At 35.9% G+C, this 16441-nt stretch overlaps 1 protein-coding gene across 15 annotated transcripts in view; it reads left to right on the top strand.

Moving 5' to 3' along the window:
- TENM2 (teneurin transmembrane protein 2) overlaps positions 1 to 16441 on the top strand; it is an 808680-nt gene that overhangs the window by 558612 nt on the left and 233627 nt on the right. The window lies entirely within an intron of this gene.

The raw sequence follows: 16441 nt of genomic DNA, 5'->3' as shown, positions 1-16441 counted from the left end.
ATTGAGAACCATTATGTCTAGTAATTGGCAGTGATTTCAGAAACAGCCGTTGTTCTCTGGCCTATTAACATAATTTGAATTTTTTATTGCACTTCATAATTATCTGTTGGAGTTAACAAACAGGCCCATTTACTGAAGTGTTTAAGAACAAAAGCCCCAAATGGACTGGATTGTGATGTATTATTTCTATTAAGCGACCTTACTGGAACAGTTTTGTACATCAGTTTTTGATGGGGTCATCACTTCTGATAGAAGAGGAGTGTGGATTTTCTAGTATTCATTTCATTAAGTGTGGGTGAAACAGCATCTTTTAAAATTGTCTTTGACTCTTCCTTACATATCTACTCAATTTAGTCCTCAGTACCACTTTAACGTGATCTCCATGATAGCTGGAGAGAAGCACTATTTCAGCCTTATATATTTAACACATTTCATCTGTTCACCATGGCAAGTTAGCATAGACAAAAGAAACTTGAACCCTGCTAAAATTTAAAATGTTTAGATCAAGACCCCCTTTTAGTTCTGTGATTTGTAGTGAAAACAAGCTCCTTATCTATCCCTTAGATTTCTATGTACTGCAATAAAGGAAATCACTGAAACTCACTGTGTTATTACTGATTTTCCCAGCACATGATCACATACAGCATAATGTCATTTGTAATATAAAAACCTCCAGTGACAAAAAGATCTCCTAGTTGTTCCTATTTCTGTCATTCTCTTTTGTAGAAATCGTTTTAAGCAGGTTTTTCTTCCCTGAGCATTTAGACCTCGGGCCTTGAGGTAATCGTCTCAATTAGTCCCTGGGGCTGTAGAGAGACAGGAAAGTGCAATTCTCTTAGCAGCTAAAATTGCAGGTTCGGGTTAAAATTAAGGTTTTAAACAATCTGGTATTGGTGGAAAAGAAAGATGATAGGAACAGATAGAAATTCTGGACTTTTGGCTAATGGTAAGGATAGAGAAATCTGTGATCAACTTTTCAGAGAAAATTGTAACTCTTTCTTTGTAACCCTCTGGCAGGCGATATGTCAGGCTGTGTACACTGCTTCTCTCTGTATTGATCCTCTCTGTCCTACTAACTTCATCTACATTCCTCTAAAATCCATCAAATACTGTGTTCAGTCTTTTTAGGGCCCTAATGGAAAGTCTTAGAAGATCTGGGGGACAGATGACCTCGAGGTGGGGGCAGGCAGAAAAGGCACAGTCTAACTAAGCCAATTGTTTTTTTACAGCATTCCGGTACCAAATAACTTCACCCATCCTTTATTGCTTCTTTCTGTGGCAGAAACATTTTGCATTCCCTTTTACATTCATAATCAGAAAGCGTATACCAAGAAATTGGTGTCACTGTTGGGAAAAATATATTAGTGATGAAAAGACAATCTTTGCCATGACCGAAGAGAGGCAGTTCATACGCAGGTGTAGGGGGTTTTTGTTTGTTGCGTTTGTTTTTAGTTTGGAGGAAATGCCTTTCCAATGAATTAACAGAGCCCAGCTGTAAATCTACATTCCAGAAAGGAGCTTTCTGCAAGCTCAGAGTAACTTCCACGGAGCTGGGAGGACTGCAAAAATACCACGCATGCCATGGCCAGCGGCAAAGTTTAGATTTGAATAAGTCCAGAGTATTCTGAGGATTAAAATGGCTGCTTTTTTTTTTTTTTTTTTTTCCTTCAGGGATAGTTTAGATATGTGAGGTGGAATGAATGGAAAATTTCTTAATACATAAGTGTTCCCTTATCATTGAAAATGATAAAGTAAAGGTTACATAAGTGTGATTCTTCGTGCTTTAGTGTAGGAGGCATCTTCCTGAAGACTAGGCAAGAAAATCACCCATTATCTCTTGTCATTAGTTAAGCCTGAACTAGGAATCTAGAATTGTTATACTACCTTTATGATAATTTTTACTGTGGGCTACTGGCTATTGTTACTGAAGCATATACTTATATCATATTTGCATGAATCAGGCTAACTGGATATTGCCTTGCAGGAAATACTTTTTCTTGTCTCCAGTTTGCTGGTTATGTTTTTTTTTTTTTAGTGACATCAATACAAAGTCAAGCATACATCTTCCTTCTCATGAGCAATGAGAATTTTTTTCTGAATGTAACTCAAAGGTCAGTTCTTGGTGGGGTTAGGATTATACCAGCACCACATATCCTGGTATGCGTACACGTATACTTGTCAGTGTATGTATATGTTTGCATGTGTTTATATAATATCCACATCTGTGGTATATACCTAACTCTCATACACGACATGCATTTTTTTCTCTATTACTTGCAGCAGCATAAAGGAAAATCCTTAAACTGGGAACTGCCTCAGAAGGTTTACACGCAGTAACCCCCCTAGTGAGGATAAACAGCAAGAGGCTTTTGCTTCTTATGAGACTAATATTCTAAAATGTTTATCATTTTCTCTTTTATAATTAAACTAGTGCATTCTTTATCCAAAAGATAGTGAAATACAAACCTTTTGTGTTGTACCATGCATTATGTTGGCATAATGTGAGGATTTTTAAAAACTGAACAGGATAGGGCTGGTGTTTATGTATGCTTTATAATATGCTTGGATTATTTTTCAGTCAGTCTTTGTTACAGGTGATTTATGTATTTTATCATATGTGCTATAGATTGAGAAGATATTAAGTCTCATATTAAAGTACTAGCAAATGAGCAGGAATGTTCCTATCATTAAATTTTACAAGATGTTAACTACAAGCAAATTTGAGAGACTTACATCAGGAATCCTTTTTAATAATCTAAACTCTTTCTATATTTTTATGATAGCTGCAAACTGTTGACTAGAGAAGAAACTGGTAATTTTTTGTCTCTTTCAAAAGCCATACATTTTCTAACATATATATATATATATATATATTTATTTTCCATCATATCTATATATGCGCTAGAAAATCATATATATAAAATAATATATACAATATATTTGCTAGCATGTGTACATGCTATTGAGTTGGGGGGGGATGTCTGACGCCTTTGCATCATTTAAAATTAAAAAGGGGAGGAATGGACAATCTTATTAAGAAGAAGAGTAACATAGCCACTTTCTTTGCCCCTTTGTTATTAAAGGAATATGTCCTCTGTTATGAGATCATTACTTATGCGATCTGAGGGGTTCATCTGACTTGCATTTTTTTTGTTGCTTTTGTATGTCATTTGATCTAATCTATGTGGATCTAATAAATTACAGGATTAAACTAAATAAATTGTTGTCAGTTTTTATCATTGTAGCACATAAATATATGCTTCAGATATTTAATTGCCGTTCTAACTAAGAAGGCAGCAGCTTTATGCTCTGTTGTTGTGAATGACCACATGGTTAATGTTGCAATCCATGGTGAACCTGAGAACTGAAATAGCATTGTGCACAGGAGAAAATTACGTAGGTAGTTTGTAAAACCAAGTCTTACTGTGCAGAAACAAGTCAAAATTTTAAAAATGTTATTTGCTAAGTATTATGTGCTATAAGTGTATGTTATTTCAGCTGTACATCACGTAATATTATGTATTGCAAAGGAAATAGTTTCTGCTTTATTTCTTTACCTTACTGCTTACAGGTGATGCCCGGGTAGTGCTGAAGTTAGATGTGATGTGATGTGATCTAGGATTGCTGTGGGATTGTTTCATCTGTATGTGAGAAGGAAGCTGTTAGTGTATTTAATGTAGGATCAAGTCTTTAGGTGGGAGAATTGATTTTCTTCATAATTTATTTGTGACATGCAGTTATAAATACAGTAGTTGTTCTCCTTCTTACCTTAAAATTGCAGTGCAAATGAATATTTAAAATAAGCATCCTGAGTTAAGAAGTTCAGACAAGTTGGAAGTTGCTTTTATAGTGTGGAGACCTGACTTTAAGCAAGGGTGAAAAAGAAATAATCCCAGATTGCTTAAGTACTTTTTAATGTTCTCTGTCTCCATTGATAGACTGCATTTTTGACAGTGAAAGCATATACAGTTATATTCAGTTCATCTTCCCTGACTGTTTTCTCTATAAGCCTTCGGCTGAGTTTAGTTATGACTTATAGCTTGAGCATGGCATTTGGTTAAAACAGAAAAAGTAGTATAAATGTAAATGTGAAAAGCTACAGCTCGTTCTGTTTTTGAAAATGTTGGTGTGAAAAGAACTCAACAGTGTTTTATTTAAACAAGGTCTGCTTCAACCTTGATTGACTTGCAGTAAATTGCCTGGTACGAGAGGCAAAAGGAAGTGGATAGAAAAATGGCAATCAGCACCAAATGTTTCACATATTGATTGACAAGCACCAGAGATGTGCTAGAGTAAGATAAATTGGCTAACAGAGCCCATCTTGACAGCTCCTGAGATGGGAAAATTGTTCGTGTTAATTTGCTGCTGGGACCTTGTCATTTATGGGGATATATATTTGAGTGCCTTCTAATGGTGTAAACAAACTTTGGATTCCTAAGTAGCGTATTTCAGCTTCAGTTACTTTAATTCTTCTCTGTCCATGTATTTCTGAGCTGTAGTTATAAAGTGCTTTAAGACTGAAAAGATGAGAGAAACTGTCATTATTTTAAAGGTACAGTTCATGCTAAAATACAGAATAGTACATTCCAGCTATTCTGTAGCCTGTTTGATTTTCAGTGGAGCTTTTGCTTTACCAAAAGACATGGAACAGAGCCCATTTGTTTTAGGGGAAGAACATGTCTCTTTATTCCTTCGTTCTGCCAGTTTTAACTAACTGTAATGAAAAGATTTCTTACCTTTTTAACATGTAATTTTGTGCTTTGCAAGTGCCTTTTACTCAGGCTACAGGTTTTTTTAGGACTGCAGAGTGAAGCTCCCTTTTCCATATAGTAGTCTTTCATGCCTGTGATTTCTTTTCATTAAAAGGAAATTTTATTTTGTTAATTTCCTGTACTGTTCTCCCAGAGTGCCATTAATTATGGTGATACACAGCAATGGTAAAATAGTTAATGGTCTGATAGCTGTTGTGTTGCAATCTGCCACTCAGAAAGGTTTTATTTTGGCTAAATCTTTTCACATAAAGTGAAATCTGACATAAGTCTTCTCACTTAAGAAATCAACATTTTTCAGTTTTCATGTAAGCAAAGTGAGCAGATTACAGTATTCATTTAAGGTGTGGCCCACAAACAAAAAATGCTGCTTTCTTTTTTCCCATAATTTATATTCTGTTTCTTTATTTGAGTCTGCTTCCCAAACTCTGAACTGGAAGTCAACTTTACAAAGATGGAAATATTTCAAACCTTATTCAATACTGGGGGTGAACACAATTTTACCTGCGCTTAAATGAAAGTGATTTTTTAGGCTGTCCATAATCCTGTATTTGGGTACTTTCTATATTCCGTGTCTTCTTCAGTGAATAGTAGGCTCTACCAGAAGATGTTGGGGAGGTTTTAAAGGGCTACATAGGCCTAGCTCCATATTAGTGACATATTTCACCTCCCCCTTTGATTTTGAACCGCAGTTTAGCTCCAAGCTGTATCCCTAGATCTGAGCACAGTGGACTATCCTGAATTGAATGAACAGCAGCAGCCTGGCATTCCAGTCAGGAAAAGTCTGCTGTTGGGGAAGATTCTCTCCATTTTAGGACTTCAGCTTCTTAGGACTCTAGGGTGAAATCCTAGCTGTGCTGAAGGCAAACAGTTTGTATTTACTTATATGGAATTGAGATTTTGCTGTGGCTTGCCATTAAATGGTGGAATGTTTGTTCTTGAAGCAGGATCTGTTACGGGGCCTGATAACTAGTCAGGGCACACAAATGTTCAGTGTAAAATATCATAACAGTCTTAAACATTTGTAGCACCTGTTAAATGTTTAAGAAAAAAAGCAGTTTAGGTGCCTGAAGATGCAGAAAGACACAGGGAATTTAAATGCTTACATGCTTTTGTGCATTGGAAAATCCTGCCAGTGACATACGTGACTGAAGAGTCAAGCCTTTAGTTTCCTTGTACACCCAAAACTTCTGCTAATATCAGTATGGGTTGTGTAAGAAATACAAGATTGGATCTTGAGAGAAGAAACCAGATGAAACAAGAAAAATGTAAATATCAAGATAATATCATGTAAATGTAAGTATCAGTATCAAGAGTAATGGAAGATTAATTCCCATCATACTGATCCTTTTCTTACTGCACCTTAGTATTTCCCAGCACTAAAATACAAACATCTCAAGAGTGTATCAGAGCAGATGTTTAGCACTAATTCGGAAGTGCATTCTACACGCATTTAGAAAGCAAATAGGAACACCATATTAAACGAGAGGTGTAACTAAGAAGAGTAGACTTTAATAGCCTAAAGCAGAATTAGCCAGAGTATAGCACTGGCACTGCACTATATGATAGAGCAGATTTTAAACATATTATTTAAATTATCTAGCCATTTACGTAATAGTGATCATGTGAAGCCTTGTGTTAGTTTCATATTTGTTCACCAGAAATTAGAGCTGCTTTTTTAGTAGGTTGCAAAGAGTTAACACAAACTCTCTAATCATTATCCAACTCCCATCAGTTAGTACTATCTGTGTATGACTTTCACAAGGTTTGTTAAATAATTACAGGTCAGAGTTTTCTCATGTTTGTTCAAGGTACTGTTATTTTTTCCACCTATTGGTGACTTCAGGCACTTGAATCACTAAGTGTTGCAATGTTCCTGGAAATAAATTTCTCTAATAGAAATAAAGCCAACATAATTCAGGAGGCTATGTAGTGGAGATGGCATGAGTGGTTGTTTGGAATTTAGAATTTAGTATTTAGAATTCCAATAAAATAAGGTGAAGGTAATCAGGAATTTTTTGGATAGTGGAAACAAGTTTGTAGCACAGCATAGTCTGAGCTCCTGTGTCACTAGAATAATCAAGTACTTGTAGATATATAAGGAGGTATATTTCATAGGGTGCCTGGTAATTACCTACCTAGTTACACCCATTTCATTAGTGGATTTTCCCTGGCATAAATGCTTAACCAATAAGATTGATAAATAGGAAATTTTCTTTCTTCCCAATTTTTAAAAGCTACATGTAATATTAAGTTACTATAAAGGTAGAGCTTTAGTCACATATGATGGTTGTGATTTCCAGTAAGTTTCTTCTAAATACATTCCTAATCTTAGAAAGTTATTTTTGTCCCACAAAGAACAGGCAGTTGATGAGTTGTTATAATTTAATGTTAGTTATAGTTAGTTCAGTAGAACCTTTTTTAAGGAAGTTAAGTTAATGCAAGTTAGTGTGAGTTATGTTTCATGTGAATTTGTCTCTCTCTTTACTGGCTAAATCAGAGGTGTGGTAATATTAGAGAAGACATTCTGACTTTGAGTGATGGGAAAAAATCATTGAAACAAATTACTATTTTCCAGCTATGAAGGAAGGTATCAAACATATGCCGAGTAATCAGCTTGCTAGTGTAATAGGTTCATGAAGGAAGAGAGTTTTCTAATCTTATTCACTGATGTTTTTCCCAAGACAGCAACAGCTTTTATAAAATGAGGCTTATAACTTCTCATTACAGAATCTAATCTGCCCAAAAGACATTGAACAGCTGCAAAACCTGAACATCTTCTGGCTGTAAATTGTTTTTATTATTTATCTTTGTTTAACTAAAAAAGGGGCATCAGGTGATTTAACAAGACAAGAATTAAGTGACATTAGCTTTTGACAGCAGCAAATTATTTCTTTACATATGGAATTGGTTTAGATAATTTTTAAGTCATGACTGTCTACTTAGTTTTGATATCCAAATTCCATAACTGATGTATTTTGTAGATGGATTGCTCAGGAAAATTAACTTAACACTAAAAGTCAGAAGAGAAGTGATTGATTTCCAAGTTAGTCTTATTCTTCTGCATAGATTTTAGAAATGATAGTATCTTGCATTGGTACAGTGATTTTCATATTCAGGGATTGCACATGCACAATACTTCAGGAAATATTAACCACATAGAGGTCAAATGGTTTAAAGAAGATAACAAAACTTGGACATGATTGTAGAATGTATCTGTAATAAAAAACAGAGACCAGGACTTGCTAGTTCTTCATTTGTCCCTTTTCTATTATCTAGAGTTCTCAAACTGTATTTCTGGGTGTGCAGTAAATGGTTCTACTTCAGAGAACAGGAAGGAGGAATGTTTTAAATATTAATATTTTTTAACATTGGTTGGGGTTTTTTTGGTAATGGAAACTGGTTGCCATTTTAAAATTTTTCATTTTTTCCATTACATATAATATCTTATGAACAATTTCTCGTCCTGCCAGCAAAATTTAACTAGAACTATAACATTGCTAAACCAATGAGACTCTATGCATTACTGTCACAAAGAATTTATGGTTTTTAAAAATTATGTTTATCTATCTGTACACATCCCCACATCCCCCTACACCCCCAGGATTGCTTGAAAATATAAATTGTAACATCTACCTAAGAAGAAATAGCCTTGAGTTTTAGGATCATTTTATTTAAACAACGTTTTAACTTCTAGACTGTTAAAATGCTATACCTACACAGGTAAGATCATTATTTCTAGCATTATGATTTCCAGACAAATGCACTATTTCACTTGTACACTGTGAATTTAAGAATCTTTCAAAACTATATTTTATACTGCATCAGACCATCCAACGTTACTGTGTTTCATATTTTCATAAAGAAAGTAGAGATTTTGGCAGGTATGTGTTAATTTCTTCAATGTCCTTTTCCTGTGCGGGCTTTGGTCCCCTGAGAGTTGATTTTACTTTTTGATGTTTCACAGAAAGGCTCTAGGAAACCTGGGTGTGGTTGAGAAGAGTAAGTTAGTTAGTTCCATTGCTTGCTTGAGAGGGGAGGGAATGGATGTTGCTCGCACTAAGCTTGGCTTTAGTATTATCTTTGGAGATCTTGCCAACATAAATGCTTTCACTCACCCTGAATGCAACAGTTCTCATGTTGACGATGTGATGGAGCTGTGCCTCAGGAACACTGACGCTCAACTCCTGCTGCTCTGGAGAACTGCAGCATGAGCCTTTCAACATTTCAGCTGCCTTGAAATGAAAAAACTACCAAAAAAAAAAAAAGGAAGAAAGGTCTCAGGGCTTCAGAGGCCCAAGTGAAGCGTTCTGAAGGCAGCCCCAAGGAGCAGAGTGGACACTAGCCAACCCGTCATCCATGCAGTCCACAAAGACGTAGTCGTAGACATGGCTATTGCACTCCACAAACGGCTCCACCATTTCTTACCTGACAGAGCAGAATCTACAGTTTGTCGGTGAAAACAGCATAACCAGGCTCTCAGTGTACCATGCAGGGTTATGGCTCTGCTCTCAGAGGAGCCACTTACAAAAGATCCAAATCTTTTCTTATACGTTGATAGAAATTGCCTTTTGGGGTATATTCTTGCCTATACTGTAGTTACATCATTTTATTTTTTTAAATTATCGTCTTCACTGTTCATGCTTTTGCTTGGATTTTGTGCTTTTATTGCATAATAAAAGTTTTGAAAAAACTAAGCAAGGCAGTGTAGGCTGTTGCTCATTTTGTTCATTGGGAAAGATACAAACCCATAGTACTGAATCGTCTCTACTGGTTCATTATTGTGTAAATCACAAGTGATGTTCTACTGTGTCTAGATCTCTTTTTTGGTGTTCTCTTTTAATTGTTTCAAAGCCACCTTCTGTCTTTCCCTGGTATGATATGATGGTATCAACTTCATCCTTAGTTGCCCTGTCTATCCATTCTGATGCAGACAAATACCTAAAACCACCAATAAGCACATCTCTGCAGGGATCTGAGCCACATGCTTTTAGGAAGACCTTATTTTCTCCTTTCACTCTGGTGAAATAGATGCTGTGAAAACCTTTTTTCTTAGCTTGACTGGTTTTGTTCATTTGTTCACTGGTTTTGGAGAGATAGGAGCTTCAGAAGCACTGCAAGTACCTTTTTTCAGTGATAACTCTCTGTCATCCAAATCCTGATTTAAATCTTTCTTTTTTGCTGTTTTGAAGCTTGTTTTCCATAGAGAAAAAAACACAACAGGAGTTTAGGCAACAGAAAGCAACTTGATGCTGAAGAAAACGATCACAAATTGTTAGATTTCTTTCCCCCTTTTTCTTGCATCCTTCATTTTGGGCTTTTGTTTTGTCTTGTCAGTGTGAAATGCCTCTGATGAGTAAAGGGTTAACCAAGTCCTCTTTATAGATAGATTAGTATTGCTACTTGCTAGATGTTAGGTGGTGTGTCTTGTCTTTCTCCTGAGAGCTGCAGTGTACAGGCCCCTTAGCTCTGGAGGAAAATTACTTTCTCCCCCAGGGAAAAAGCTTTGCCTGCTGGGGCTCCTTGCTGGCCTCTGGTGTGCTGAAGTACAAATGCCATTTTAGCTACAAAAATAATAGATGATGTTACTATACTCAAAATGGATGATTTTTCCTCTTGTCAGTTAACTGTAGTAATTTCATCAAATACAAAATATTTATATTCCTTATGCCAGTGATGACAATATATATTTAATTGATCAAATATGACTGCTTGAGAGTGCCCAGCCCATTGGCAAGACATGTTTGCACATGTATTTGAAGGACAGGGGTTTTTTTCTTGCAGAAAGCAATTATTCTGGAGAGTAATAATAGAGTCTGCTGAATTTGCTGTACCTCAGGAAAGTTTCCCCTTCATCAGCTGCCTGCTTAATTTATAGTGCTTTGCACTGCAAAAACATGCATCTTAACGTTATCTAGTTGTTTCCTGACATAGTTAGCAACACTTCTCACTCTTTAAAGTGAATTTAACATTGCTGACAATGTGCTGGAGGAGGAGGGCAGGGTGTGTGTCAGCCCTGACAGCAGGGCCCTGCCTATGTTCCTTGCATCAATTCCATGCAGCTTCCTGGCTCCGCTTCCCGAAGTAACGGAGCAGAGGAGGGGGTATCTGATCCTTCTCCTCTGTCATCACTAATTAACATCCAGCCAGTCCCATTACTGGATAGCCTGCCGTGTGTAATTTTAGTAAATATGAGCAACACAGCAACTGCTGCTACTGCTACTGTCCAGCACTTAAGTCACTAACATAATTTTGTGGGATGGCTTTATATAGGGTTCTGTACTTTATATTGGTGTGACGTCAATATCAGCTTCAATCAGTAAATGTCAAAATCTTAATTGCCAGTTAAGTGTTTTACAGTTTCTCTTATGATGCCATCAGTTATGTAGAAACAGCCCGTCTCCTTTCACTTTTACTTCCCTAGCCTCTGGCACTAATACTTGAATGCTACTACATCTTCAAAACAGTTATTTTAAAAAACCCAGGCAGTTATCTTGAAGCTTCCCTTCTTTCTGCAATCTAATGTGTCAAGGATTGCACAGTGAGTTTTTGGTTTGCCTGTATCTTTTCTATTTGAGACCTGCTCCTTGTGACCAGAGCTGTAGAGCAGACATAAGTGACTTTATTGATAGCAACATATGTGTCTGACTGTAGTTATTACCTATCATTTATGTTTATTTTCTGCATGAATAGCAGGTAGCCTACATGAAAGAAGTACAAAGGAGTTATAACTTCTTGATTATGAAGATTGCGCTAGCTATTTAAAGCTATTGAAACTTGGTTTTGCTTATAAAAGTCTACACATAGGAAGATGCCTTCTTATATGTGATTTATCAATGAAGATATGCTGTTTAGGTATATGAAATTCTCAGTGTGACATGCTGAAAATCTACACAACGTTTTGCTACGCACGTGCTAACCTTAGAAGTGAGATTCTCCTGATGGGAGGAGCTTGAGAATTCCACTGCGGTTAGAATAAGCTTTGAGGTCTGTATTTATCACCTCTGGGATTCAGATATTTTCTAATGGGATAAATTTTTATATTGAAATGGATAATTTAGGAGTGTGGGATGGCAATGTAGAGGTTGTGATCTTCCCTCCTGACAAAGTTAATGGCAAAATGGCCCTTTAAGGAGTCTGAATTGATCATTTAGACCTCTTAAAATAATGTGGGGTTTTCATATATTATATATGTCTAAATGTGTGGGGGTAAATGTATTTAAATACATAAATAATTATACAAATGTATATACAATTATGTTTCTTATAATTTTGTTAGGTGATAATACTATGCTATATTACAGTTAGCTGAAAAGCTACTTAAGAGCTCTTTGAGATGTATTTTTGTAATGCAGATGTACACAGTAACTGCTCATGTGTCAAAATTCTTAAATTCCAGGGGGTTTTGTCATGTTTGTTCCCTGCTTCCTGTCATGCACCATGGTGAAATATAGACACCAGGTTTTTCTACACATGGGCTTAATCATCCACCATACTCCTTAGGTCCTTTGCAGGAGCAGGAAGAAAAAAAGAGTGTGGAAAATGCATCTCAAAAATCCTTCAGTAACTGATAAGCAGCTTGCCTCTCTGCTTTGATTGTGTCTCTTATTTATGTATATCAGTGCTAAGAGTGATTGCAGGCAATCCTTTTTTCTTTTTTACTTTTTTTTTTCTTTTTCTGTTTTCTTTTTCTGTTTTCTTTTTTTCTTCTTTCCTTTTCTTTTTTTCTTTTCCCCCTGGTGATGGGTTTGGGTCTTTTAGGCTAACAGCAACTGGAGTATCTCCTTCCCAAATGTGTTACTGTGGTTGAGATGAACAGAACTCTTATTAGCTGTCTTAGAAGTGTCTGGCTTGAGACAGTCTTCTCTGTCACCCCACTGATGTGTTATATCATGACCACAAACCTCAGGCTCACATTGGTAATCTTGTACCTTATTCGGTCTCTGGCTGTGGAACTGTCCTTAACAGAGAGATTAAAGGAATTCCTCACACCAGTGTCTGATCTGCATTCTCAGCTTTTGTGGAAGTCTTCCTGAAGGTGGTTGCAGAGCTATGGCATCTTTACTAGCTACAAGCATGGCTTGGTTTTTGAGTGTAGATTCTAGAGCAGCTTTTAAGCCTTAGGGACAGTAATTGAGGAATGGTTTCATAAAAGTTCCAGGGCTAATGAAGAAAGATGTGACTATGATTTTAATAAATAAATAATTATTTTATTTATTTTTTTTTTTTAAAAAAAAGTCTATGCTGTTTGCTATATAATCTTAAGGGAAAGAGGGTAAAATGGCCCTTGCAAAATGAGGTGCTGTGTGGCGTGGAAACCCAAGGCTATGCCAAATCAGAAAACCCTCCAGAAGGAGAGTTATCAAGTTTCTTCCATCACTCTTAGTAAGATAAGATAAATGACAGGAGAAAGGAGGGAAGGGACGAAAGGGGGTTTTTTGTTCTTTGCTTCTTGCTTTTTAAAAAAAATTCCTTACAAACACTGTATTCAGGATCTGTATGAGTCTCTGCCATGCATGAGTATATGCAGTATGAACATGCATATGAACAAATATTGGAAAAAGAACTAATATTAATTTCTACTATTGAAATTGTAATATATTAGCTTTAAGACTTTAGTTACCCTTTCTAGCATTTGTATCTGTTTTATGTTTGGGTATGTTACACAATTACATTACTGCTGTCAATATAAGTAAGTATCCATCAGATAGGGTTTCTGTCAATGCACAACTAGATAAAAATCTTATTCATAGAAGCTTTATCATATGAATATACAAAGAATAGACACAAATTGTACAAACTTCTATTTACGTTATGTATTTAACTTTTGAAAACAGCAATGTAAAAGAATACTGATGTGGCTATACATCACAATATGTTTTATAATACTGTAGGGTATTCTGTCACTTCATAAAGTCCCGTTGTGAAGTGACAGAAATTTAGAATCATTTCAAGAGATTCAACATAAGACTGTTAAGGTATCTGCAGACTCATGAATGGGTCTGGCAAGAAGCTGAGGTTTATAAAACCTCTAAAGTTTAGTCTGTTATTTTAAAGTGTGCGTTAAACTTATTTGACCAAGATATTAGTATTCAATAGTATGAATCAACCCATTATTTTGTAACTTAAGAGTATATGGTAACAAATAAATTGCATTTATCATGCTCTTTATAGCCTAACTCCATACATTCAATTCTCTTCGGTAGTTTCACAACCATTCTCTTGACTGTGGTACTGAAGATAGTTGCCCTTTAGATTAATTTCCTAAGGCAACAAAGCTTAATAATGTCTCTTTCTGTTCCTCTTCAGTAATTTTTCAACTCACTTCCCACCAAATTTTAGAAAAGGTTGAGTGTCTTAAGATATTCTATGCATTTCAGGGGCTTGGGGGTGGAGAGCCATACAGAGAGAAGAAGCTCTGCTAGAGCCCCACTGCTGTAGAGCGAAAGGCTGCAGTGGGAGTTTAATGTTCAAAATGCCAAAAATCAAGTTGACAGAAAGATCAAGAATGACCCAACCACAAGAAAAAATTTAATCAAGTTTGGCAGCTTATTAGGAAATCTAACCACAGGACAGTTTGGCAATGGGTTCTGTGGCTCAGAGACATCTATGTTTTTCAATTAACATGTGCTTATGGACAAATCTTCCTCAGGAGCCAGCTTCTCACCAAAACAATGCAACGTTTTAACAACTTGATACCTTCCATTTTCTCTAAGCTACAAACAGAGCTGTAGTAATTAGACATTTTACCTTGTCTTCAGGGATTTGGGCTGTATTATTTCATGAAGGTACAAGACGATCAGCTTTCCTGGCAAAAGAATTCTTGTTTTTTTCATTTCTCTCAATCTATTCTGCAAAAACATACATACATTTCTCTGAAATACCATACACAGTTACACAGAAGGAAAAAATCTTTTTCCCTTCATCTCATAACCTCATGTCCAACATTTTTATAATACAGTAAAATATTTCCATATGATACAGTAAATGCAGATTTTGAATTTTAATTTCATAATGTTGAAGCAGAGCCAGAACATGTGAAAGTTAAATGCACACAATGGGCACAGTGTCACATTCCTGTCTGAGGTGTGTCAAACCTCAGCCTCTCTGCTTGTTTCCAACACATTGCAAAGAAATAATTAGATACTGGTTTTGCTCAATCACTTCCCTTGAATGTTTAGGATATTCACAGTAGTATTTCAAAAGAATAGCATAATCATGAATAATAACAGTAATTATTCCTATCGTCAATATTAGAATTATTTCCTCATAAATGCAAGTCCACAATGAAAATATTCAATGCATATTGAATTTTCTCTAGCATGAAAGATGGTAGGTGGTAGTTACTATGGGAGTAGCTTAAACCCATTTCTGTCACACGATAACTTGGTCATTTAGTCTTATCAATTTATCCAGTCCTAAAAATATGATAAAAAAAATAAGCTTAATAGTCACTTGCCTATCTCCAGGTATTTATTTTATTTCAAACTTTTTGAAGGTAAGACAAAATGCTATTTGTGGGTACCATGCAGTGAAAGAGGCTTGTTTTAATATCTATGGGTACCTTTGGTTGATTGCTGCTCCCCAAATATAATTTATATGTGATGGCCAGAATTTTTTCATTTTCTTGATTTGCTTTTTTTTTTCCTCCTTTGGAATTTGATGTGTGACTCTGGAGGATTACCTAATGGTATAAGCCTTAGTGTAATTCATATAAAGTGAGGGGTTCTTGGTCCCAAAAAATGAAGATGTAACTGATAAGAAAACCAGTGTGTATTTGCTCTGCTACCATTTCTTTAAGAACGATGAAAATAAGGATGCACCATTTTATGTAGTTTTCCTGCGTTTAAACATTTGTAGCTAGCATGCAGCAGATCTCTCTTTGCCTCACAGACTTTGGCAGTATCACAGAGGTCATATTTTCCTATGTATAAATTATTCATGAACAATTTCTCCAGTGCACTAGATAAACTTGCAGAGATCAGAATGCATGTTTCTCTCCTTCCTGTCATCCCTATATCTGGTCATATTCTAATAGGCAATGTGAAAAAAAAAAATCCAAAAACCTGTCTTCATTTTAGTTCATTTGATGGAATGGATTGATATAAAGTTATGAGAGGAAAGTTCAAAAAAGCAAAGAATAAAGTATGCATAGGGGTTTTTTGTTGACTTGATGCCATTAGTTTAGTTGACAAAAAATATGTTGTTACAGTGGGCAGGGTTGTACCGTACACATTAAGAATCATGTTTCTGAGTTGAAATTAATCTGTCTGGTGAGCTCGGCAGGAAATTCTGCCCCTACAGCACCAGTGCAGAAAGAAATGAGAGTGAAAGGAAGAGAAAGTTTAGAGTTTCCAACCTATATTCCAGTTTAGCCCATCTCTACAAATGGAATAATTCCCTTTCAGTCCTGCTGTCCCCTACGCTTCCTGTCACATCTGTGGGTGGGTTTTGGAAAGATCTACAACAATCCAGGAAGAACCTTAGCTTAAAGATAGACTTCATATGGTTCTCGTTACATGCCTTTAATAGATTCCTCTAATGGAGCAATTTCCCTGGTTTTAAAAAAAAAAAAAAATAACAAAAAAAACCACAACCCAAATCAAAAACCCCCCAACAAATCCGACTACCACCATTATTTTAAGAGATGATTACAAACACGTGTTGTAATT

Source organism: Athene noctua, chromosome 12 (assembly GCF_965140245.1).
Source record: "Athene noctua chromosome 12, bAthNoc1.hap1.1, whole genome shotgun sequence".
Lineage (NCBI taxonomy): Eukaryota > Metazoa > Chordata > Aves > Strigiformes > Strigidae > Athene > Athene noctua.
This window is presented reverse-complemented; position numbering and strand designations above follow the sequence as displayed.